A 26,900-nucleotide genomic window follows, 5' to 3' on the forward strand; every position below is an offset into this window, starting at 1 on the left:
ATGTCCTGGGAGTCTCTGTCCCCAGCACAAAGAAGTTCAGAAGTTGACAATTTGACACTTTTCAAAGGAGGTCTGCTTCAATGACAAAAAAAGGACATGGTTTTCTTACACCTCTAATTTCCATCTCTAAAATGGGAAAGCAAATGATTCATCGCTTGCCATTCCTTCAGCACACGCAAAGCAGCGTAAACGTCAACACCAAGCACAAGCCCCAGACAAAGAGGAAGAGGAAACACTGTGTCCCAACTACTTTTCTCTGAAAGGAAAAAAAAAAAATTGAGGTATTAGTGTCACAATAGCACAAAGAGCTGCTGGTAAAATGTGCCAAGGGGCCCAGGCCAACCCGAACACCGCCATGACAGACACAAGGGCAGTACCAACAGCTTCATGTCACCTGCTACAAGGTTGTTGCCTTTTAAAAATTCCTTCCAAGAGTGCTCCGCAGTCAGGTTTATCTCTGGCTCCCAAGCTATCGCAGAGGCTGAGCAGAGACTCTTTTCCATACCTTGGCTTTACCCATGAAACAATAAATTCCAAACCAAGACTTTCTTCCTAAAAGCTGAAACGCCTGGAATATGAAAGAGTTTCTGCCTTCTGTTAGGTACTCCAAGAACCAGCACTACCTCTGGGTTTGTAACAATGCCTAACTTAATTTTATTCAAAAATGTAAATATTATATTTTTCTGCATCCCCAAAGGCCAACTGCTCTTTTGATTTGACAAAGGTTTATTAAAGACAAAGAGCCAGGCCACTGTTGCACATTCAGATACAGACAGGCCACCTTCATGGTTGTGGTTGGACTGTGGGCACCAAGGGAGGGCGAGGGAAGTGGTGGGGAGAGTCCAGTGGCCTGGGTTCCAACCCTGATCCTCCAGCTCTGAGTTGTAGACCTTGAGCATGCAGTCATCCTGGCAGGGCCTTAGCAGCTCATCAGTAAATCAGGGATGGTTGGGGTGCACAGCTCATGGCAGGGGAGACCCTAACGCTGTCTAGCATATAAATGGGGTACAAGAGCATTAGCTGCCCTCATCCCCCATAATCACTGATCAGAGCCTTTTTTGATGGACGACTTCTTACACTCCATGCACCAACTATTTCAGGCAAAATTAGAAATTCTTCTCCCCGTCTAAAAGACCTCCCACCCCGTCTCCCCAGAGTGCAAGGCCCTCAAAGATATGTAACCCAGCCTCTATGACAACGGCAAATGATGACCAGCCTCCCTGGAAACTCCAGAGAGGCAGAGACTCCCAGGACACCACTTCCAGAAGTACTCTTGAATGTCCCACTCACCCATCACCTGCTGCAAGTCATTTCCCACAGGAAAAGTAGTGAAGTGACAATCAACCCCCCATTGTATACACCTTGGTAAAGTCCATTTTGAACAATGCTCAACGGATGACATCTCCACGTGTTTGCCTGTGAAATCAGATCTGAGGGGCTGCAGTTTTAAAATTACAGGATGGGGTGTTGGTGACATAAAGCAGAGGGGCCATTGCAAATGCTTACAGAGCCCCGGCAGGTCAGAGAAGGGAAGAGGAAGGCCAGGAGGGAAGGCAGGGTGTGGCGAGGACCAGCCTGTAGGCAGCCACTCGCCAGCCCAGGTGAACACAGACCTAACAACAGGATCCAACAGCGGACATTCCCATTTAAAAAAAAATTAGAAATTATGAATTTTATCAAAAATACCCTGATGGTTCAACTTGTCAATGAAAATATTAAGAACATTAAACTGGGCATGGTGGTACATGCCGGTAATCCCAGTGACTTGGGAGGCCAAGACAGGAGGATTGACACTTTGAGACCAGCCTCAGCAACTTAGCAAGACCCTGTCTCAAACTACATTAGCCAAATGAAGTAGCTCTGAGGGCTAGATGTGGCCCAGTTTACCAGATTCCCCTCTGATTTAAAGGAGTCTCACAAAAAAAAAAAAAAAAATTTGTCTCTGAGAGGAAAAATGCTTTGAAATCAGAATAGGGACCCCTTTATCTGTCTGCTTTACAAATCCAAGAAGAGACAACCCTTGCGAAATGCTCCATACAGTGTCTCGTCACATTCAGACACGGCCCTAAAGTGGCCCCGTCTACCCAGGAAGCCAGTGCTTCACACAGACAGGGCCCCAGCCCCACGGCCCCTGTTTGCCTTCAGAAGACCATGAGGCTGCCCCAGCTGGATGAGCTCATTCAGGTGCCCTGTGCCATCCAGGCTTCCATCATCCACTGCACCCAAATCAACATCCATCCTTCCACTGCCCGTCTTCCACCCAGAACTCCACAGCCCAACCTGGGTGGCTATAGAAATGACAGCCTTTTAAGTGTGATTCCTCCTCGTTTCCTCTGAGCTAGAAAGGCAAAGCCATCTTGTCTCTTCCTTACAGATGTACAAAAATTAGACCATCCCAAAACTTAATAGACCCATCAGCTACAAAAGGAAACAGCCAATGTTCCCATGAGGTGGCATCGGTGCCACTAGGTGGCACAGAGAACAAGGGACCTAGAAATGTTGGGTGTCCAATTTGGCAGATGCACTTGCCATTCTCAATCAAGTCTCTGCAAACAACTGGAAAGGGCATGGCTCAACCCCTTCCCCAGTCACTCCACATTACAGAAGTACACCCCCAACCCCTGTGCCAGACTTAGGCTATATAGGAGAGACTCAAACAATGGCCCAGGCCAGACCTTATCACCTGGTTGGAGAGAGCCTCATCAGACAACAGGCACCATGAAAAGACTGGAGAAGAGGGAGCCTTGTTCAGTCACTAGACCTACCTCACAGACACCTGACGACAAGCTGGCAGACGAATGAGCAAAGGGACACTGAATCCAACACATCCATATCTGGTCAATGATCACATTATTCAATCAAATCATTGATCAGATTATTGAATCTCTGAGCCTCACGTTTCTCCTCTCTCAAATAGAGACACCACCACCCCCTGCACCATCTCAACATTGCTATAAAACTGAACCCACACCAGCCCTGAGCCCATGCACCCCATGTGCTGAAGCCTTGCCTCCCTTCTCCAAGCCCTGCCTCTGAACCACCACCAGCAGAACTTGCATGACACACACCCACCATGTGGGCAAGGCAGACCATGAGGGTCTCGAGGTGACCCAGCAGAGGAGCTAAGTTGGAGGTGAGTCTTGAAGGGTTGGAACAGATGGAGTTGTGGGGAAGGATGGTCATGGAAGCCAGGAGGAAGAGCAGCAGATATGATCCTGAGGGGCCAACCAGGTGACCAGTCTCCAGAACAATAAAAGCTGGGGACAGAGAAGCAACAGAGATCAGGCTTGGAAGGTGACAGACAAGGCCTCCACCCTGAGGATGACCAGGAGCTGGGACACAGGTGAACCTGGCAGGTGGGCCTCAAGATGGGGTTCTGCTGGAGCATCTGCCGAAGGACCCTGGGGAGCCCGACACCATCCCACCACACACTGGGTCCTTCTCAAACTTTTCTTCATGGTCTTAAACACAATCGAGACAGAGGAAGATTTAGAAGCATCACTTTAACAAGCAAAAGGACACACAGCAAAGAGAGTAATACATTTTAAAAAACATTGTCAATAAGCTGCTTTAACAAGACACAACTACTAAATGGCAACCCCAGCTAGATGCATATGTCAACTTGCTCAGAATCCATGCAACATGGGAGAGCTTCATGCAGAGGGAAGCCAGAGGCAACCGATGGCAGTAAAGGAATCAGGCACATGCAGGCCGCACACGGGGATGTGTGCCCACACCCCACACCCACACAGCCCTGGTTCTGGGGCACACTGAAAGCTCACCTTCTCTCTCCGTCAACTTTCCACTGAGTACAACAGTAGGGATGTTAACAGCAGCAACAAAAGTAACTACAGTAGTCCCCCTCTATGGGTGAGGGGCGGTACCCTGAGACATTCCAGCAGTGACTGAAACCAGGGATGGTACTCAAAGCTATATATAATATATTCTCCCTATAAATACATAACTACGATACAGTTTAATTTACATATAGGCAGATTAACAATAAAACAATGACAAGATGCTTTAATAGAAGTTATTTAAAACTTCAAATTGTTATTCTGGAATTTTCCATTAATACTTGTAAACCATGGTGACTGTAGGAAACAAGTCATGGAAAAGAAAACCATGGAGAGAGGACCCCTGTATGGAATTTTTATTCAGTTCAATTTTAAGACAGGGTCCTGCTATGTTGCCCATGCTGGCCTCCAACACTTGGGCTCAAATGATCCTCCTGCCTCCAACACTTGGGCTCAAATGATCCTCCTGCCTCAGCCTTCCAAGAACCTGGAACTCTAGGCACACATCACCATAACCAGATTTTTTGGAACAAGATAGGGTACAAATAACTAAAAAGTAAACAGTCTGGGGCAGCCTCTGCATCCATTTTTGGCAGAGAGCTAGGCTGGGATAAGGCCTGGTCAAGGGACCCACTGGAAGGCAGAGAAGGCACCAGCTTTCCCCTGTCCTATAATCTTAGGTCTCTGCACATGAGGTTCTGGGAACAAAACTAAGCTGTCAAGTCCCGCAGCCTGGAGATTTGGGCTAGAGCGGCTAAGAGCAGACACGCTTTGTGGAAACGGGCCAGGTAAGTCTGGGCCCCTGGGCATCTGAGCCTCGCCCCTGCCAAGCTCACACAGCCCAGGATTTGGGGCGGTGCTGCCGGGTGAAGCCACTACCCCTGCCAAACACAGAGCAGGCCTTGATGCAGGAAGGACCTGCAGTTGGCTTTGCAAGCCCAGAGAAGATTAGGAAATTAATTGTTGCCAGTACAGAGAGAACAGTGAAGAAGCCTTCATTGCACCCAAGAGGACAGGTATGAACAGACCAGAAGTTACCCACCAGAGTCTCTGCTCAGGAATCAAGTGCAGGGAGGGCAAGCTTCTCCACATGAACAGGAAGCTATCCTGTAACTCATCCTGCCAGCTGGACCACACTGATAACATCCACACCTAAAACCATTTCAGGTGACTCAGAGAGCCAGCATGCCACCAGCATCCCTGGAACTTGCCAGTGCACCCCCGAGACACTGGGACTGTCCTTGGACTGTTCTTGGACCAGTGCTCTGGGATCTGATTGCCTGGCTCTGGCACTTGCCAAGATGCCACATTAGGCTATTATTTAAATCCTTCACGATTCAGTTTCCATTCTGTAAAATGGTGACGAGTGTCCACCTGTCTTCCAGAGCTGTCAGAAAGATTAAATGGTTCATGCATGCAGAGCCTGGCTCATAGACGCACTGTGGGAGTTTTAACTCTTACTACACATAAGCTTCAAGTGCATTTCAGAGGTGAGGCAGTTGAGGCTCAGAGAGGTTAAGTTACTTAGTTGAGGACCCAAATGGGACAGCATTTCCTGAGTGCCACTCTGCGCCAGGTACCAGGCCAACTCATTTCATTACTTTACTCCTGCAAAGTCTCCTGCAACAACAGGAAAGTTTAAGCCATCACTAAACTCTGGAGCATTGCCCAACAATGGGTCTTCTGTTGTTCCCACAATCACACTGGGAAACCAAGGCTCAGAGAAATTAAGGAGCATGCCCCAAACACAGGGAACCTGATGCCACAGCCTGAGCTCCAGCACCTACTCAGGACACAGGCTGCTTCAGATGCTTTTTGGAATAAGACAGCTGTGAACATATTTTGGGGTGGGGGGGGGAGTGGACGGACAAAGGATTGAACCCAGAGGTACTTGGCCACTGAGCCACATCCCCAGCCGTATTTTGTTTTTTAGAGACAGGGTCTCCCTGAGTTGCTTAGCACCTCACTATTGAAGGCTGGCTTTGAACTCATGATCCTCCTACCTCATTCTCCTGAGCCTCTGGGCTATAAGGCGTGTGCGAGAGCACCTGTTTTTAAACACATTTTTTTTTTTTTTTGAGAGAGACTGAATAGACATTTTTCTTCAGTGATCAATATTCCCATGTTTAGATATAATCTTTGCATTATTGTGCGTTTCTGGTGCCTTCAGCATATGAGACAGCAAAATGCATTTTGATTCACTGTACACAGCTGCAGCATACCTTTTCATTTCTCTGGGTGTACATAATGCATCGCACCATATGTACAGTCACCCATGCATCTAGGTGATGATGTCCATCTTATTCCACCATCTTTCCTGCCAACCTGCTGACCTATACCCATGTAAACACATCATAATCCCTTCAGAAAACTGCCCTTCTGTCAAGAAGCATGAACAATGTACTGTTCAGGCACATGTCCAAAAAATGCCAGTGAAGTCAACTGGCAGCGCCTGAAAGGCAAAGGACCAGTTCGCATGTATGCAGCACCTCTCCTCCATTCTCGCATGGTTTAGAGCGGGAGGGCTAACTGCCCATGACCATGGGCTAGAGAAAGCCAACTACATACAAGATGTGTGTGCTCAGCATTTGGCATCTGGCAGTGCTGAATAGCACACAGCTCCTGTTTGCTGCAGAGGGCTATACAGGGCACGAGTCACTTCAGATGTTTATGCCACTGAAAGATGCAATTGCAAAAGCCATCAGGCAGGCCAGGTCCAAGGTGGGGTCCAGACTACTTCACCAGACAGTGCTGTGCAATCCCAGGGTACATTTGCCAGACACTCTCCAGAGGCCTGGGGCAGCACACTACAGGCAGCTAGAGCTCCCCATGGAGGGAGAGCTGAAGGGGGTGCAGGCTGCTCCTAGTCATCCAGCATCCCCTCCCCATCTACCCACACGAGCACAGGGATTTTGTTTGGGAACCATGAGGCACCTCGCCCCAATGTGCATGGCATCAGGGACTGGCATAGGTGCCAGGGCCTGGCCAGGCCAGCTGGCGCTCCTCCAGCTCAAGGACACATACTCAGCTCAATAGAGCACTGAGACTCTGCTGTAGTTTGTCCCCAGTGGCTCATGTGGTGGAAGCTGGGTCCCCAGGGTGGTGGTGTTGGGAGATGGTGGGAACCTTTAAGAGGTGAGACTTGGTGGAAGGTCCTGGTCACAGAGGGAGCTCCCTAAGGAGGGACCAAGGCAGCTCTCATGAGCGTGGACTGTTCTGAGAGCTCAACCCCTCATCACTCTGGAAGCTGTTTTGTGATGTGATCTCTCATCGCACATGCCACCCACCATGAGGTGACAGACTCTTACCAGCATCTGCCTTCAAATCCATGAGCTGAAATAAACCTCTTCTTTACTAAAGTTAGCCTGCCTCGGGCAACCACACACCTGAATGCAGACTCCGTACCGGGTCTTTGGCTGGGGACACTAAGCTGCTAGGATGGAGACACAAGCTGCCGGTGGTCTTTGCTCCCACAGGGGAGAAGCCCACCGAGGACGAAGTCAAGGCTGGAGCACTGAACCTAGAGAACCAGGGCACTGGCACCCTAGTACTGCGCCACTTAGAATCCTGGGCTGTAACCCAAGCCACCACTCTTAGAAGTATGTCATGGAGCCACTCAACTACCTCTCTGCTTAAATCACTCTAAGAAGAGCTTCTGGCAACAACAATGTCAACAACAACAAAGTAAAGCAGGGACAGAGACGAGAACGCACGAATCGGCAGAGCTGTGGCAGAAAGTTACTCAGGCTTGGGGGCACCCGGAGAAGGGTTGGCCACTCTTCTTCAGGAAAGGCTTGGACAGGGTGACACTGAGGGGATGGTCAGCCCAACACACTGGTGCTCTAAGGACACATGGTCAGGAGTCTGGTCACGTCCTAGGAGGTCTCCCATCAGCAGCCTTGCCTCCGCTGAGGGTCAAGTGCTCGGCAGGGCAGGACAGGGCAGGGCACAGCCTGTGCTCCTGCTTCCTGAGAGTCCGTGAGTGGTGGTATGGAAATCCTGCCATTGGGGAGGTGGGAAGACGAGGGCTTGCTACTTCGTCTGCAGAAGAACTTCTTTTACAGTGGGCAGAGATAACCGAAACAGGGTTGAGTTACTCTTAGAGTGAGCTGCTTTAATAAACGATCTGTATCTGAAAGACTGGGGGATCCTCACAAGCCAGAATCATCTCTGGCTGAGGGTGCTACTAATGGCAATAGTCAAGTGGCAAAAACAGCAGTTATCATCACAGGACAGCTAATGCTCATGGAGGTGTGCTCTGGGGGAGGAGGCACCATGCCAAATACTGTCTGCAGAGTTTCAATAAATCTTCCCAACACCATCAGATAGGTACATGTGCCTTCATTCTATAGCTGAGTAAGCTGATGCTCAGGAAAGTGATGACTGGCCCACAGGCATACCACTGGAAGACACTGAGCAAGATCAGAGAACTCACAAGAGTCTTTGAGGGCACCTGTGCCACCAGGTGACACTGTCTGAATGTGGTCCTTGAGCAGGGCTGACCTCATCAGGAAGACTGGAAATCAACAGGACTGTGCCAGGACCAGGCTAGCAGCTTTGAGAGCACTGTGACCCAGCATGAACGAGGGCATGCAGACCCAATTCAAAACAGTCCGCTCACCAGAGTGGCTCAGCAGCTGGCCCAACTTAGGACCCTTCCTGGCTGGCTTCCCTGAGTGCCTCAACAGCCCCACATTCTCTGATTTCCGTACTCCCCCACACACACTGTCCATATGCCTAATATTCCTTCTGATGTGTGCCAAGTCATGCCCCCATAATCCATATACTGAAGTCCAACCTCCTAGTACCTCAGAATGTGACTGTTCTTGCAGACGGGGTCTTTAAGGAGGTAATTAAGGTTAAATAAGGCCATGAGGGTGGCCCCAATCCAATAAAACTAATGTCCTTACATGAGATCAGGACACAGGCACTGAAGGAAGTCCACCTGGGGGTGACAGCCAATTATGACCACAGGGCCCTGGAAGGAACCGATCCACCAACACCTCGAACTCAGCCTACTACTCTACAGGACGTGGGAAAACACTTCTCTGTGTGTCACTGGTCTGTGATGCATTGTCACCATGACCCTAGACTAATTCATCGTCCAAACTGCTCAACCCGGAGGGACTTGCCTCTGGCTGCAAAGGCTGAAAGCCACTTGCGAGACTGAACAACCACCCATGGCCTGTGAAGGACTCTTTATGGGGGTTCTCATCTCATCCAAGAGACAAGAGACTTGGACTCCTGAGCCAGAGGGACTGTTTTCTGGACCTGCTTGGCGGAAGGAGAGGCAGGCAGGCAGGCAGTCAGGACATAGGGGACCCAAGGCACCCAGAGTTCCAGAAGCCTAAGAAGAAGACTTAAGTGTTTCTCTCCATCTCCAGCAGTCACCCCTCATCCCCAATCGAGTGTTTCCAAACGGTGTTTGACCTTGGCCCACAGTAGCAAACACTTCCAAACAAACAGGGCTGCCTCCACCTTACGCCTCACACTGGGCACCACTGCCCGAACCAACCTGCACACCACCTCAGCTGCATGCCGCCTTCACCCACCACGACACAACTGGGTGTTGTAATTACACCCATTTTGCTCCAGGGACACTACAGCACAGGTCAGCTCAGGAATGCAGACCTGAGAGTGGCCGAGATTTGAACCCGGCCACCTGAGCACAGACTGAATATGTATGTGTTGGTACCCTTTGCCCTTGGACCACATCCAGCCCTGCTGCTTGGTTTGGGGTTTTTTTTTTTTTGTAAATAAAGTTTTATTGGAATACACTCCCACCCATGGTTTAGCACCATCTATGACTGTCTGAGACAGTGGCAAAACAGAGCAGATGCTACAGAGCCCACGTTGCCCATAAAGAGGAACCTCTTTGTCCTGTGGCCCATAGGAAGGCTGCCCACCTCACCCTGTGCTCCCGCCCCCATATCATTCCCATCCAGTCCAACCCTCCCTGGGTTTCCCCTACCCTAACAGCCCCTCAAACCCAGACAGAAGGAAAAAAAAAAAAAAGACAAAAATTATGTTTGAATATAATCCCACTGATAAAGAGCAAATCTAATTCTCTGAATATTCTTTTGTTCTTGAAAATTGCCAAGATGTCAACCTCTCACAAGATAATAAATAAGAACCAGCAAAGTGCTTCCCAAATATTTAATTAATGTATTTTATCTGCTTCACCACCTGGGAACAATGGGCCACAGGCTGGGAGATCAAGTCTAAACCTTCACGTTGAATTCTCGATTTTATACATTGCTTGTCACAACCTTAATATTACTTAAATGTAGTTTTTTTCCTGTTATTATTAATTAGGTTTTCCCTAACAGTCAGTATCACAATTAACCCTCAAAGAAGAGCTGCCAGAATGTATTTAACTAAATTTTGCAAAAGCAAACCTTTCCAAACCACCTCATGTTGGCTTTCCACTCCTTCCTCTGTGCCAAGTTTCTCTGTCAAATTACAATTTGTTATGATACCAGGCACATAAATACCTTCTGACATCCTAACAATGCTGCTCCTCTTAACGGTGCCCTTCGGTGGGTAAGGTGGAGTGATAGTCAAGATTTAGACATTTAGATGTTCATTCAGCCTCCCTTCCACAAGGCCGGGCCTGCAGAACCGCACAGGTGGGGTCAACTGCCCCTGCCAAAGGAGTCAGTTGAAATCAGGGGCAGATATATGCTGTGTGCGTCTTCCCCAGGGCAGTTGTTTCTCAATAGTGCTGTACTACACCTCCCATCATAGAGGATGGCAGAAAGGGCCAGGAGAAAAAAGGTACATCTGGTGTCCTGGTTAAAACTTTGTAGTGGTTGTTATTGCTCTTCGAATTTCCCTATCAGATGGAGATAGTGGGGTTTAAGAAGGGGATGTCTAGGAAGCTTGCATGGTTTCATTGATTTCCCAGAGAGATGGATCCCAGGTCAGAAGCACCATTTGTTAGCTCTGAGCAGTATTCAAGGCACTGTTGATCACCAAAGGATGATGAGATGGACAAAGAGCCACGATGCAATATCAGGGTCAACAACATAGGGATGGAAGGAAAGCAGGATTCATGGACAGGTGGGCTGAGGCCGAGACCAGGAACAGGGTCTTCTTACCCAAGATGACTTAAAGATGACATTAGCCAGATGTCAACATTTAAACCAAGCGCATCCCCACAGTATGTGGATCAGCAGAGCAGAGGCAAAGGCCACCCTTTGTGGATGCTCCTTTCTTGCTCAGAGTCCTCCTGTGGCCTCTATCCCTCACCTAAGCCACCAGCCTGAACCACGCATTCATTCTGGTGCCACTGCCTTCCAGCATCCAGTGGCCAGTGGTGATGGGCCACTCAGTTTTCTGAGGCTAGAAGGAGGCTGTCCTTGATGTAAATGAGTGAGGCTCCCAAGGTCCACAGAGTGGCCCTCAAGGAGGCAAAGAGCAGCGCTGGTCTCATTTAGAGGGAAAAAAAAAATGCTGGTGGTTCCACCATCTGGATCTCTGCAGACCAGTGTGATCTCAGGTGCCACAGATAAACCAAGGGTGCTTGCTAGACTCTATGCAGTCAGGTTGTTCAGAAAACACACTTAAAACCCATCTTCCAGAATTTTTCTTTAAAAGTTCCAGACAGCTCACATGACAACTCAAGCCAATAATAACAGAAGTTAGTGTGTATCGGCTACATGTTGTACAGGAAGATATTTGACAATATTCCTCCTTAATCCCCCCAAAACTCTAAAATAGGCCCATTTTGCAAAGGAAGAAGCTGAGACACAGAAAAGCAGGAAGACAGCACCACCCAAAGCCCCCTGCTTCTGACTTCAGCTCTCAATCACCACACCGCTGTCCTCCAGCATACGAGTCAGAGCCCAGGCTGATTTTCGGTGGTGCCTGGACCACAATAACCAACACTGATCCTGAGAGCAAAGCCTACCCCTACACAGAGAATTCTCAGTGTTGCTAGAGGTTAAAGAAGAATGTCGTGTGGTGCTTATCTGCCTTTGCCCTCTGACCTTTAACATGGGCGGGCAACAGTTTGTGTCTAGAAACTAGAAACTACTTTGTATTCGTCATATTTCTGCAGTTATTTTCCATGGATGACAAATGATACTGCTTTCCTTTATATGTATATTTATTTTATATCAGAAAGGGGGGGTTTAAAGAAAATGAGCTCAGTAGTGGTGGGCAGACACAGCAAACGTCCTGATAGTAGACCAGGAATGATTCAAGGCAGCAGTGGCCAAATGCTGCGGGCATGCCATGACTCAGGTGAGGATGGTGGCACTGGCATGCAGGGTTCTAGAGGTGACCCACTGAGACACCCAGGAAACATCAGAACTCTGAGATTCATTCTTACTCATCAGCTGTATGTAAAGTAACAAAGAACCTCATTATGTAAATGTTCACACGTATTTTGCAGAGTGACTTATAATAGTTTCTAACAGTTGGGAACACCTGTGCTTTTATACAAGGCAGAGTCTCAAGACATCTGGAGTGAATACTGCCCTCTTGGTGGCCTCCCCAGCATCCCCTCACCAGGTCCTCCCTTGTGATGGTCCCTGATATCCACAGGGGACAACAAGTTCCCAGGGAAGAACACAGGACAGAGGTCAAGCCAGTCAGGGAATCCTCCCCCGCTGCCATAACAGGATGAATGGCCCCAGAGATACCACCCCAGATCCTCTGCTAAAACCAGGACAAACACTCAGTGCTTGAGTGCTTGCTCACATGCAGGAGGCGCTGGGTTTAATCCCTAGCACCACCACAAATACAAATTCCAAGGCACCTCCCTGGCAAGGCTGTGACATCCCCAGCCCCTGTCCTCCCCATCCCATCAAGGATATCACAGCAGTGTCTGAGCTCCTTAGAGCCAATGCACAGCCTGTGTCTCCTCACAACAGATCTGCCACTCACAAACTCACTCCATCATCCCAGGTGCTTCTGAAGGCTCCCTGGGGACCTGGCAAACCCCAGTGTCCCCAGGCTGACAAGGCCTGCCTGCTCACTCCCTCTTGCCAGCCCTCATCTCAGCCCTGATGCCCATCTGCTCCCTGAAGCTGGTTCTCTAATCTCCCAGTGAGGACACAGCACACTCTCCCACCTCCCCAAGGCTCTAAACCATGGTCCAAAGAAGAAAATGGACACTATCACAAGCTGCATGTGTCCTTGAAAGCGTGCCTGCCCTCATGACTGCAGGGGTGTGGTGTCAAGTCCCAACAACCAGTGTGAGCTCTGAGAAGTCTCTCTCCTCTCCCCGGCCAGGCTGGCCTGAGTTTGAGAAGTCATTCCTTCTCTGCACCGTGCACAAAGGCCAACTACGCGTCCCCAGTCCTGAGGGAGTAGTAGGGGAAGACGGGACAGGGGCGGTCCTGCCACACCAGGCCACAGGGGCACCAATGGCAGGGGCAGGGGGCAGTGTAGTGGAGGGTCAAGCCCAGGGGGTGGTACGCAGGTGACAGCTGAGACCTAAGGATAGAGTGGAGCAATCTGGCATGGCTACAGTAGCCTGGGCCTCCTAAGGGAGGTCGGACATGGAGGCTGAAATACTTGGATGTGTTTTTGCTTGATTTGGACTCCTCAGTCCTAAAGTGGCAGTGGGTCACAGGGAAGGGCACAGACGTGTTGTTTTCTCACTTATGAGTGTGGATAGGCCGCAACAGCCCCACGCCTCCTGAGGTGACCCCAGAACCACAGGTCCCAGATCTGCCAAACTAACTGCTTTTTCATTTAAACAACTGGAACATGATTCTTAATAGGCCATGAGCAAGCACTCAACCACTGAGCTGTGCTCCCAGCCCTCAGAATCTGAGTTTGTTAGGGCCCCTAGTTCTGCCCAATGGAACAGTTTGCAAGAATGTGGAAAATCCAGGAGTAGCAGGGCTTTGCAGAAGGCTATGGTGGGTGGCAGGTCCTGGGCTATTTGTGTAGCAGGAATTTGAAAAGAAAAAAAAAAAAACAGTCACTATCCTTTTGTCCTCAATTACAACTCTATTGTCATATCAGTCTATTTCTCTAGACTGAAGTCCTTGAAATGGAGTGTATAAGGAACGATCTTCTGCTTCCCTAGCACCTAACAGCACCTGGTATACAGCAGATGGTTCAGAACATTCTAGAAGGGAAGCATGAGAGAGAACTCACCATTCACATACACAGATGTTCCTCGACTTACAGTGGGGTTTTGTTCTGAAAAGCCCATGAGTGCGGGAATTATCCAAGTCACAATGCATTAGCACACCCAACCCTCCAACATCATGGCTTAGCCATGTACTACCCACAGCACACCGCGGGTGGTCCTCTTATCTCCCAGTGAAGACACAGCATGCTCCCCAGGCCTGTGGAGGTTCCCCCATGCCACTCACAGGGCTGGCTGGGAGCTGCACTCACTGCCACTGCCGAGCCTCTCCAGAGAGGGTCACCTGGGAGAAGACCAAAACCTAAGCATGGCTTCTACTGAACGCTATCACTTTCCCACCATCTGAGTCAGAGACCATCTGTACATTTATTTAATCTTAGGATCTGCCAATGAGGATGCAAAAATAAACAGACGCAGTAACACATTCACTGTCCCCAGGCCTTGCCCTCCAGCTTCCAGAGCCCAAGGCCCAGAGGGAGCAGCAGCCACCAGCAGGAGCAGCCACCCTTGACTGCAGCCCAGGAGACGGTGTGCTGGTCCCTTCTCTGAGCACATCCTGGGCTCCTGCTGAATGTGAAGGTACAAAGAGAACTTCTGAGGAACAAATCAACAGTGACTGGGTGCCTCTAACCCAGAGGGCAGGAAGCAAGCCGGGCAGGAAAAGTCAAAGCCAAATTTATTTACAAAAAGGTTACAATATGATGTTCTCCAGCTCCCGTGACGCTAGCCATGGTTCTATGATCTCCTTTCAACCTAAAAGCCAGAATGAGTCTTTGAAAGCTGCCCCTCCTCAAACCCTCCAGCAGCTTCCAACAGAGCAGGGACTGGGAGAGGGAGGAGGGAGGAGGGAGGAGGGAGGAGGGAGGCGGGAGGAGGGAGCCCCCCACCCCACCCCACCCCCGCAGCAACAGAGAGAAAAACAACTATTTGAGTAAGAAAGGACCTTTTAAACATGACGCTCAGCTCATTTGGGTACAAGTCAGTGCAGTTCCGGGGAACCTGCTCCAAATCCTCCTGCTCCACTGGCTATAGCCAGACCCTCCAGCTTGCCAAGTGTGTTCCTACCCTGGCCTTCCACAGTCCCCACCTGGGTCTCTGTGCCAGGAGCATGGCTTCTCAGAGCACTCCCGCCCCCTCCAGCAGTTGCCAATCACGTGGCATGTTTTCTCCAGAGACTCGACTCCATCTGGAACCAGCCTGGCTGTGTACACAGCAGTGCCTTTGCTGACTGTCCATCTCCCCACCACGGGGTCATGTGCACATGAGCAGAAGTCCCTTGCCCGGCTCAGCCCTTCCCTGGCGTCTGACCCAGAAGAGGCGCTAAAGTAACCCCTACTGATTTCCTGAATGTGGACAGTCTTCTAGAAGAGCACCCTGCAAACCATGAGCCAGGAAACCATGTCTACCCTGTTGTCCATTCTTTTAAAATCAAGTTTTACTGGAAGTGTATTAAGTCAACAGTGTCCAGTCCATGGCAGAACATGGCCACACTCGCCTGTTCACACCATCTCTGGCCACCTTGGAGCTCTGAAAGCAGAGCCGAGGACCCAGCGGAGAGGATGCACAGTGGGCTCTGGCCTTTCCACACATGGGGGCTGCTGACCCTGGCCTAAAGCAGGGCCCTCCTGTGTGGAGCACATCATGACCCCTACTTTCCCAGTGGCTCTCTGCTAGGAGACCCCCTGAAGCCAGGTCCCATGCACGGGGAGACCTTCATTTTGCTTCACAATCATCACTGGTCTCATCACCAACAAGATGCCAGCGGAGCCACCCAAGATTCCCAAGCACAGAACCAGAAATCACAGAGCACAAGCCCCAAAGTCATGATTAAGACATACCCAGCAAAGCAAGGAACAGAACTGCCTGTCAAATGACAGTCCCAGAGCCATCCAGCAGGACATGTGGCTGGCTACACCACGTCTATTAATAACTCAGAAGCCACTCAGGGATTACTCAGAAGACAGAGGCATTTGGTGTCACAGGCCTCCTGGCATGAGGCAGAGTGACAGCGTGTGTGTCAGGCTTTATCCAACATCTACTGTGGACCAAGACACAGGGTTGTTCCTCGCCTGTGACCTCTTCCTTTCTGCTCAACCCCAATTTCAATTAGAATCAAAGAATTTCAGATTCAAAAGCTCGCAGGGAAGAAGATGCTGAAGACCCTATTTTTATTTTTATAAATGAAGATTTCAATAGTGCTTCCCGCACACCAATGTGCTTCTAACCCCTTCACTGAATCCTCAAAACAAACTAATGAGGGAGGCTCCATGATGGCCCTCATCTCACAGAAGATGAGACCAGGGCACAGAGAGGCTAAGAACCTCAGCCAAGACCACACAGCTGGCAAGCCATGGAGCAGAGAGGCAGCCCTGGTCGTCTGGCTGCCGTCTACTCCAGGACCTCACCACTGCATTTCTTCTCTTTCAGATAAAAACTATAGGAAAGGTCAGTTGTGGTCCACACTTCCAGATATTTCTAGAATTATTAGAGCAATAATATTTAAACAAATAATTAGCTTAGAAACCAAAAAGCTAGGCCTGGGCCCGAGACCTCCACTTAACAGCCAGCTGGTCATCTTCAAGCCTCCGTCACATCGGCTGTAAAACAAGTACCTTGTACAGCATCAGAAGCCACTGTCACAGGGGCTTGACCAAAGTGGTTCCAATTTATTGAGCATTTATTATATGTGGACTCATTGCTTAAACCAATATCAAGAGGGCGATCACTCCCCATCAGGAGCTGGGCAAGGTGTGGTAGATACTGTGGAGAGCAGAACTCAACTGTCCCTGTCCTCATGGGCCTTTCAGTCAAGTAGTAAAGCACGTGTGAATCCAAAGCTTACACAGATAACCACAGAACCATCCAAGATATGGCCCAGGATGCGGTAACAGCTCAGACTAGAACAGCCCTATTTTAGTACTGGTGGGTCATGGAAGGGCCCTTTTCACCTGGCAAGAATCTACCAGGCCATGATGGCAAGGGTTTCCCCAGAAACAAGAGCATGTACAAAGGCCCTGAGGTTAACCTACAGTGGGTCACCACGTTAGCTTAGTGAACCAGGAGATAGGTATGATATTCTATTTCACAGTGGTATCAACCAAGTTTCTGGGAGATTAAGAAATGTTTTCAGGATCTCAAAGCTCCTATCCAACAGTGCCAGTCCTTCCAGACTCCAAAGGCCATCCCATCTCCAGTGGGTCACATACCCTGTGTCTCTTTTAGAGCTGAACAAGTATTGGGCAGAGCTGGTTTCCTATGGTTTGGGTACCCACAGGAATGACGTGGAACCAACTTCAAAGTCCTCCACCTCTGAAAGTGGATGACCCAGCCAAAAAATCATTTTCTCCCACAACGTGGACATTCTCTGACCACAAATGTTTTCAACAACAGGACCATTCAGAAGCCCTCCTGCTCAGTCCCCAAGCCAAGCAGAAACACCTGATATTCAGCAAAGAAGGGCCAGGAGGTGGCAAAATGAAGCATAAAACCTAAGCTGCAAACCAAACCTGCTCCCCTGCCTTGCACACGCCAGCCCTGCCCCTGGCTTCTGGGTCTTTCTTCCTGGCCAAAGCTGCCTCAATGGGATACCTCATTTTGATCTACATTTACACAAAAGCTCTTCGTGCAGAGGAACAAAGTTTTGTCAAAAATAAACCCCCATTTCCTGGGCTGTAAAGGGACAGCCTCTGCAATCTAGTCAAAGGCTTTTCAACGCAGCCTCCACTAAGCATCTACTCCATCCACCCTGGCTGAGCACCTGGAATTCAGAGACGATGAGACTTGAATAAATGGCAGCATGGCGAGTGCTGTGCTAGGAGAAGTCAAGAGGGGGATGGAGGGGGTATCCATTCCACAAGTACTGGTCAAGCACTGCAACAGAGCCTGCTAAAGATCCCAAGTAATAAAACCCACCAAGATGCAGCTGCAAACAGGGAGACCAGACAGAGGAGACACTTCCCAGCTTCCCTTGCAGCTCAGTGCACATGCCTAAGCTCTCCCCATGGGTTGGGAAAGGCAAATAATGTGGGCACTTTCTGGGTCACACTGGGTGCAGCCCAGTGGCCAAGCATTTGCCTGGCATGTGGGAAGGTGTGCATTCAAGCACTGGCATCACACAATGGTAATTATTAATTAAAATAAAGCAAGCCCAGCAATGCAGCTGCCCTCCAATCCTAGGTGAAGAGACAGCAGGGACCACCACAGTCCCCACCTCCCCAGAGCTCACCTTTCACCTGAGACAGATGACACCCAAGGAGTCAGGGATTTACACTGTGTTGTTCTGAAGGAAGCGAGGGCCGGAGATAAACCTGTGAAAGCATGAATGGTAGCAGTGCCCTTTCCAAGAGCTCAGACCTGAGGGCTCGGGAGCCAGGCCCTGAAGAACATTCCAGTACAGGCACTGCAAGCAACAGCCCTGAAGTCTTTCAGAATAAGTGAAAGGAGGTCACTGTGGTGACGACAGGGAGAATGAGACAGGAGAGGAGGCACCTGGCCCTGCCTGAGACCCACCAGGCAGGGTCTCCAGCAATGGGTGGTGGGAAGGCGTCTCAGGCAGGAAGAACTTCAGAAGCAAAGGCCTTCACGACTTTCCCTGGGCCTTCCATTCCCACCCCCTCTGCCATGGAAGCCAGGGAAGGGAGGCCTTGACACATTCCAGCAATGAAAGGACTGGAAAAGATTCCAGAAAACCAGAAACAACTCCTCCTAGTCCCTACAGAGTGTCACCTGGCGGACCTAATGTTGTAACGACACAGCCCTGCCCCATGGGCTTGCTTGCCAACCACCAGCCCTGGCTATAACTTCCGTCTCAGAGGCATCCCAAGTCACTTTCTTTTTACTACAAGTTATAACTGGGTTGTACCCCACCAAGCCCTTCCCCTTACACACTGCCTTCTCTCCTTCCACAGCCAGAATCTAACAAAGAATACACTCACCTAGTGGCATGTGCTGCATGCTCCCTGTTTGGGTAGGAGGTGTCCCCTGGAAGCTCACATGTGAAGCAATGCAAGAAAGTTGAAGCAAAATGATTGGGTTATGAGAACCTTGACCTAATCAGTGTGTTAATTCCACTAGGGATTAACTGGATGGTAACTGTATGCGTGGGATGAGGCTAGAGCAGGTGGATTATGGTGGGGGGTTCCTTGGGGTATATATTTTGTCCTTGGCAAGGAGAGAACACTTTGCTTCCTCCTGTGATGTCCTGAGCTTTCCCAGAGCGCTAGAGCAGGCCGTCTACGGACTGAGACCTCTGAAACCAGGAGCCCAAACGTTTCCTTCTCTAAAATTGTCCTTGTCTGGTCTTTTGGTCATGGCAGGGGGGGAAAAAAAAAGCTGACCACAACACAATTCTTCTCTGACCCGAGGGAGCTGAGTGAATCCCCCGTAGGGGGTGCTGTTCCTAAGCCGCTAGGATGCCCTGGCCGGCCAGCCTTGCTTTGTCTTCTTGAAACAGCTTTACTAGTGTGTAACTGACACAGGCAAAGTGATCCGTGTGTACATACGTTACATACTTCAACCTCCGCCACCACCAAAATGGTGAAGGTGTCCACCGCCAATCCCCCTTCCGTGCCCCATCACAGGCAACCAACAACAGGTTTTCTGACTTTACGTGGTTTGCATTTTCTAGAATTTTCTATAAATGGAATGCTACAGCATAGATTCTTTTGGGGCCTGGCATTTTCCCCCCCTCAATGCGACTATTCCGCAGTCTGTCCTGCTGCCATCTGTACCAATGGTCCTTGCTCCTCACTGCTGGCAGCATTCCACCACATGGACACACCACGTCGTTTCTCCAGGTGTGGGCTAATACAAACAAAGCTGCTCTGGACATCTGTGCACAAGTCTTTGTGTTTCTTCCTTTTCTGCATAAAAACCTAGGAGTGGAATACTAATCTTGCCTTTATTTGGTTCAACCCTTTTCCCAGTTCAAATACTGGGATCCGCGTTTAGATGAGTGTCTCCAAATGCTGTACACGTATGATCTCTGAGGTGTGGGGGTGCCGAGGTGACCATGGCAATTAGTGCATCAAGTGGTGTTTCTGCTTTCTGATGGCTCCCGACTACTGTATATTCAGCTCAAGAAGAATGAAGGCAAACACAACGGGCCCCACACTGGGTCTTAAGCCGCATGAGTTGAAGGGGATGCATGTGGGCTTCAGGCCAAGGCCAGGAGGTGACCATAGGCACATGCGCTGGTCTCTGACCCCGCTGCCCTTTCTAAGGGAGAGATTTCCAACTCCTCCAAACCACTCAACACTGCCAACTAGAAAAGAACTGGCGTGAGTAAATGAAACTCACTGAACACATTCACCCCAAGAGTGAGAGTTGTAAAATGAGGGCAATGGAACCCACCTCGGGAACGGCTGCTTGAGTTCATTCACACACCACAGGCTTAGGAAAGACCCACCTGCGCCAGGTACCAGGGTGGGCTCTGGGATACCCTGGTCAACACACTGCTCTCTACCCGCACCGAGCAGACAAGCGAATGAAGAAAGAGGGGGATAAACCAACCTCTGTGCTGGGTGCTGGGAAAGAAAAGCAGGAAGGGCCAAAAGCACAATGGAGGCAGGGCATTCTGGAGGGAAAAATCAGAGAAGGGCTCCCGAGAGGGTACATCCACGCACGGCCCGGGAACGCCCTTAGACACTGAGCCTGGCAGCACTGTTACACTGTCAGTTAGAAATGGAGGTACGGAAGGGGGACAGGTAGAGCTGAGTCAGGTCCTCATCTAGACATTATCACCCAAGCACCTTGAGGCACCATATGGAACTCTCAGCTGTAGGGATGAACACACGTTGTCCATGCCAAAGGTGTTGTGTGCTGATTCTCAGAAGAAGTCCACCTCCTCCCTCCCCTCTCTTGGGGTACCAAAATTAAAACAAAACAAAACAGCGGGGAATCTTAGAGAAATTTCTGTCACTGACAATGGCACAGAGAGACCTTTCTGCCACCTCTCTCTCAAAGCAAGGTTCTTTGAGAACTGCCTTCTCCAATGACACCCATCCTACTCCCCAGTCAGTGGTAACCGGTATCTCTCTGACTCCTTCCTATAGGCAACAAGCTCAACAGTCTTCTCGTGCATTTAAACAAGTGACAATGTACATGAGCTCACAATCACCACACCTCAGTGGCACTCTTGCTGCTTTTGGTCATTCAACAGATAAACTCCACTGAGCATGGTGGCGCAGGTCTATGACACCAGCAACTCAAGGCACTGAGGTCCAAGCATCCATGTTCAAGGCCAGCCTCAGCAACGGAGCAAGACTGTCCCAAAATTTCAAAAAAAAAGCAAAAGGACTGAGGATGTAGCTTAGTAGAGGATTTGTCCACCACTACAGTTCAGCCCCATTACTGGAAAAAAAGAAAGTCAGTCCTTACATGTTGTCAGGATTTTCCAGCTGAGAAACTCATGGCTTATCTTCAATTTGTAGGCACCTAAAAATACCAGGCATGTGTAAAGAGCAATAGTGACATTGCACAGGCATTGCGGCAGCCCACCTTCTGACACCCGAGAAGTCAGACACTTCTTGTTCTGTTCCCTCTTTATGCCAGGCACCCAAAGCAGCACCTAGCATACAGCAGGCACGCAAGAGGAATGCGCAGAGGAAGTCCGCACATATAAAACAGCTGCTGGTGGCACAGACCCAGCAGGAGTGTGCTGAGGACGAGCATCAACATCTGTCCATGGCCCAGGGAAGTGTTGGGCCTCAGCCATCACCCAGTCCACAGGAGCCAGCTCAGCGCTGATCCCCGTAGAACAGAGAGCAACCACAAGCTGGGGTCGAATCCAGGAATGCTCCACGCCCAGCAGGGAAATGCTCACAATACTGAACAATCAGAATCATATACAGCAGCAACTGTAGGTCCCAAAGCCACCCTAAGTGAGTGACTCAGTGCAATGGCAGCTGGTGGAGACAGATGGGCAGCAGACCTTTGCCTGCAGGTATCATGGAGCCAGGGAGGTGCCAGCTCCGCTGCTGGCTGTAAAAACCACAGTGAGGGTGGCTGGTGGGGCAGGAGTCCAGGTCAGGGTTGCTGAAGTGGATTTCACCAGCACATCCATGTTCACACACATGAGCTACACCCAAGCCCTGGGCATCAACCACTGCAGGCGGTCACAGAGCCACTCCAGGTCCAACAGATGGGGGACCACACAGGACCTGAAGTGGCTCCATGCATTCTACCTCCAGCACATGCCTCGCCTCTTCTTGACCTGGACACACATCCAGCAGACGTTCACCTCCACCCCCCAGACTTCCCATCTGTGCCAGAGGATAAGGAAGGAGGAGCACAGACGAGCAGCCAGCCCCCGGCCAGCACGCACGTACATGTGAGGCCAGACTTCCACACGCCTGGCACAGTCTGTGACGTTGCTCCCTGAATGACAGCAACTGCATCTCATGGTATAGTAGAGGACACGGTCCTCTTTGTCCCCCTCAGCACTACCATCAATGCCACATAGCATCTGCTGGACACCGGATGCCAGTAATCACTCATCCTCACAGCAAAGTGTAGCTGCCCTTTGAGGAGGAAGAAAATAAAGACCTGAGTGGTTAAGAGTACCCTGAATTTGAACCTGTATCCGTTATCAAAGCTTTTACGGCCGGGCATGGTGGTGCACACCTGTACTCCCAGCAGCTCGAGAGGCTGAGGCAAGAGGATGGCAAGTTCAAAGTCAGCCTCAGCAAAAGTGAGGTGCTAAGCAACTCAAGGAGGCCTTGTCTCTAAATAAAATACAAAATAGGGCTGGGGATGTGGCTCAGTGACCTAGTGCATGAGTTCAATCCCAGGTACCAAAAAGAAAAAAAGAAGCCACTACGGTTTAGAGTTCTCTGAAATCTTTTCTTAGAATAGCCTGTTCTAAACTACATAAGGAAAAGGAAACAGGTTCAGAAACGGGGGCCTGATTTCAGTCCTGTGCCACGCCCTCCCCTCTGGGATAAGAGCCTGAGAACCCAGTGTGGCCCCTCCCAGTCCTGTGCCACGCCCTCTCTGTAACACTCTTCCTCCCTCTCCAGGGGCAGGTGCCCCTCCAGAGCTCTCTTAAGACAAAGCTTTGAAGAGCCCCGAGACACAGACCCTGCCAAATGAGACACAGACCAAATGAGACAGCCTATGCCAGCTAGAACCTAGTGCTGGCAGTGAGTTCAATGGTGCAGCTAATCCACCAGGTCTACCCTTTGCTGTCTGTTGGAGCCCTGATAAGTATTTGCAAAAATTCTCCAAGTGTTGAAGAAGCAATTTTGAACATTTGTCCATTATCCGGTTAGGCCATGACACTACAGCGAAGCTGTCATCAGTAGCGGGCTAACCAGAACCAGTCCTTCAACTCACAATCTGCCCTGAGTTCCACTGGAGGGAGGGCACAGGAGGAAGAAGGGCCACTCAGATATCCATACCAGCAGCCTAGGCCACAACAGGCCAAGATTTCAAAGGCCATGTAACGTTCTAGCTTTGCAGTCAACAACTGCTATTTCAACAAAGTACACAATGAACTTGAAAGTCTGTTTTCAAATTAAACAGGTTATACTTTATCAGTTCTCTGCCTTGACAAACAAAAGGACAAGAGATGTGACCCAATTCTAAGTGGGAGCCTGTCTTTCCTACTCAAAGCCTGGGGAACTGCAACCAGAAAGCTGTCACACCATGTCCAGGTTCTCAGCATGTAGACGGCCCAGTGTCAAGAGCAAGGCAGGCCTGCACAGCCCCTGCATGAGACTCACGGTCAAGGGAGTCAGAAGGCCCCATCATCGTGGTGAGTAACACTTTCACACATAAAACCTTTTGAAAAATCAAAATAAATGCTAAAAAATCTCTGACAAATAAAATAGTAAAGTTTTAGATAAAGGGCAGTGCTTTACCGACAGGGTTCAGCCCTGCACTCTGCTGAAGGTGGCAGGGCATGCCCAGGAAAGCAAAAGCCCTGGAACGCCAAGTCACAGGCACCCACAGTTCAGGTCCTGGGCCCTCAACACGGCTAGCAGGTCTGTCACTGTGGACAGGCTCACGGTATCAGTCACACCCGCTGTGGTCCTGATGGCACACTGATCCAGGCAGGGTGACCTTCACAACTGCTCACCTGACCTCCTCCCCCTCTGCTCAGACCTGCCACCAGCTTCTGGTAGCCCATTTCTTCCTGTTTGGTAAAGAGGGGCAAATGGGCTGCCAGAAAATGAAATTTGGCAAGCAAATATATCTTGCTCGACTCCCAGGGGATTTTTTTTTTTTTTTAATATAGTTACAATCGCCGCCAGGCTGGGGCTGCGGCTCAGTGGTAGAATACCTGCCTAGCATGTGTGGGTCACTGGCTTCAATCCTCAGCACCACATAAAAATAAATAAAGGTATTATGTCCATCTACAACTAAAAAATAACAAAGAATTTTAAAACTTTTAAAAATCAATTGCCAACATTTTAAAACTAATTTTTTTCAAATTTAAATAAAAATCCAGACATGTGGCTTTTCTTAACAAGAGCAATGTTCTGCCAACACAGCCCATGTGCCCAGATGGTGGACAACAGCATGGCCGTGGAGGGGAGAAAGCGCCTGCTCTCTAGCTGGCCTCGCCCCACGTGCCCGTGCAGCCCAGCACTGGGGTTCAGTGAACATAAGCAGCCACACACTGGCCCTCGGGCAGTTTCCAGTCCAGAGGGAATGTGAGATGCTTAGAGCAGGTGGAATAGAGAACATGGAAGAGACCATGGTGAAGGGAAGTGACACAGGGAGAGTGGGAAGGTGGTGTCCAGTGGGGGAGGGGTTGGCACCTGGTCAGGAAAAGGCCGTCAAGAGGGGTTCCAGAGTGAAGGGCCCACGGAGATGAGGGAAGCCTAGGTTCAGGCCCGAGGCCCCTCCTCAGTGCCATCTCTTGAGGAATGTACTTCTTCATGCCTCAGCTTTTCGTGTACAAAAGAGCACCCACCTATGGGGTCCACAAGGACCAAATGAGACAGCCCATGCCAAACATTTAGCACAGTACGTGGCACAGAAATGCTTGACACCTGCTAGACAGCATCACCTCCCTCACCTCCTCCACCGGGAGGACAGAGACCAAGAGAGGGATGAGCCCCTTCCATGACCCAGGCTGTCCCAGGCCCTCTGGGACCCTTCCTCGCCCCAGGAACATGCTACTTCCTGGCACAATGACAGTGCACTCTGGGACCAGACCACTCCAGGCTTCTGGAGCAGTCTCCACTTCTTAAAAACATACCTACCTACATTCTCCACATTTCTCCAGAGGGCAGGAAGGCAGGGCCTCCTCTCCAACCCCGACACCAGGCAGGCACTGCCTGGCAAGTGCAAGAGCACAGCCCTGTCCCCACCTTGACATCACAACTGTGAAACCACACGAATGCCTGAGGAGGCTCAAAACCTAGACAGACACGCGTTGCACACAGAGACCATAAATTCTAGTTTCCTTAGACTCCAAATCATCAGAAAGCTGAAACAACCAGATTTTTTATAGTGTCACACTATGATAACTGATGTTCGTAATTACGGCCCCGAGGCACAGCACATTCCTTAACTGCCTTCTAAATTATCGAAGATCAAATTATGTTCGGCACATTTTAGCGTTAAGTGTATTTTAATTATATTCTCATTCTTGGAAAATTAGTAACCCACATGGCTGAAATAGATGATCTAGGCATCTCTGTGAATAAAACATTCTGGATAAAGCTCAGGATTTCCAGAATGTTCTCACAAAACCACACTCTGCCCTCTTTCTAGGTAAATGAGAGTTTAAAATTGATATCATGCCTTCTTCCAAGAGAATATGGCCACTTAAACACCAGCAAATTATGGAGTATTTTTTGAAGTAAGGGGAAAGGAGATGCAATAAAATAGATGAAGGCAACGAGAAGGTTGGAGCCAACTACACGCCGTAACGTCTCAACTGTGGCTGAAAATGAACCCATACTTCTGCTGAGCCTCCCAGCAACCAAGGCAAAGAAGAAAATATGACCACTGGTAGCATTACCAGCATCTAAAGAGTTAGATCCAATGACTACTTAGTCAAGAGAATTGTTCTGGTATTTATGCCCGGAGAAATCTCTCATGCAGAAACAACTCACACCATGCCTTATAAGCACGCACACCGAAAACACGTGATGGTTCTCAGCAGTCTCTGTGTCTCCTAACACCCCGAGGTTGAAATTTCTAGTGCCACTGAAAATGGGTGAGACATACTGGGCCAGGGGACCGCGGGGGAGCAGGCAGTAAGGGCTGTGATGAACCAGAAGGGGCACGTCACAGCTGAGGACCCAGCTGTAAACTGGCTCTGCCAACTGCTGCCATGTGGCAATATGGGCCCAATGCTTCCCAATCATCTCATCACAAAATAGGTCAAGCATACAGAAGAAGAAACGGCACATACAGGAAATGAGGAGCAGAAAGTAAACGCGTACCTGTGTCCCATCACCCACTGAGACACGGAACCTTCAGTAGGTTTGAGGCCCCTCCCCCGTGTCATCATTGCCTTGACATTCTTGCTCATCACCCCTTACTCTTCTGTATGGTGGCCACAGTGCGGCTTCCTTACCCACCTCCTTTCCAGCCCACAGCTCTCATCTCCCCATCACTGTGTCCCAGGGCACTCTTTCTTCACATCACACCCTCACGTCCATGAGATACCCCACACGATGTGCCAGAGCTGAACCTTGTCCACTTTATCGTTGCACTGATCTCAATGCTATGCTACCACCCCCACCCCCACGTCCTTTTTGTTTTTAAACCTACTCCCTTGCTAGTGGCATGTTAAGTTGTGTACACATTTTGCCACGAGCAATGATCTGAATATCACTCTGTCTCCCTCCTGGTGCACGCAGGCAAGGGTTTCTCTAGCATGGGGTCAAAATCTAGGTGTTCGCCAAACTAATTCTAATTTTAAAAATACGGGGGCTCACTCCATAAGCACAAGCAAAACACACCATGGGCCAGATGCCTCCCTTGCCGCATGGACGAGCAGCCCCCTGGGGAGCTGCAGACGAGGCCTGCCA

General features: G+C 49.8%; 1 protein-coding gene and 1 long non-coding RNA gene across 6 annotated transcripts in view; one reads left to right on the forward strand and one right to left on the reverse strand.

Annotated features, from left to right (window-relative positions):
• Snx29 (sorting nexin 29) overlaps positions 1–26,900 on the reverse strand; it is a 389,328-nt gene that overhangs the window by 140,944 nt on the left and 221,484 nt on the right. The window lies entirely within an intron of this gene.
• On the forward strand, positions 23,457–25,738 carry LOC131424070 (uncharacterized). The gene is made up of 2 exons (XR_009226533.1): positions 23,457–23,662; positions 25,633–25,738. It is a non-coding gene; the product is annotated as an uncharacterized LOC131424070 (long non-coding RNA).

Source organism: Marmota monax, unplaced genomic scaffold, assembly GCF_021218885.2.
Source record: "Marmota monax isolate L192 unplaced genomic scaffold, Marmota_monax_Labrador192_F-V1.1 WCK01_AAM20220418_F8-fsc00035, whole genome shotgun sequence".
NCBI classification, from domain to species: Eukaryota; Metazoa; Chordata; class Mammalia; order Rodentia; family Sciuridae; genus Marmota; species Marmota monax.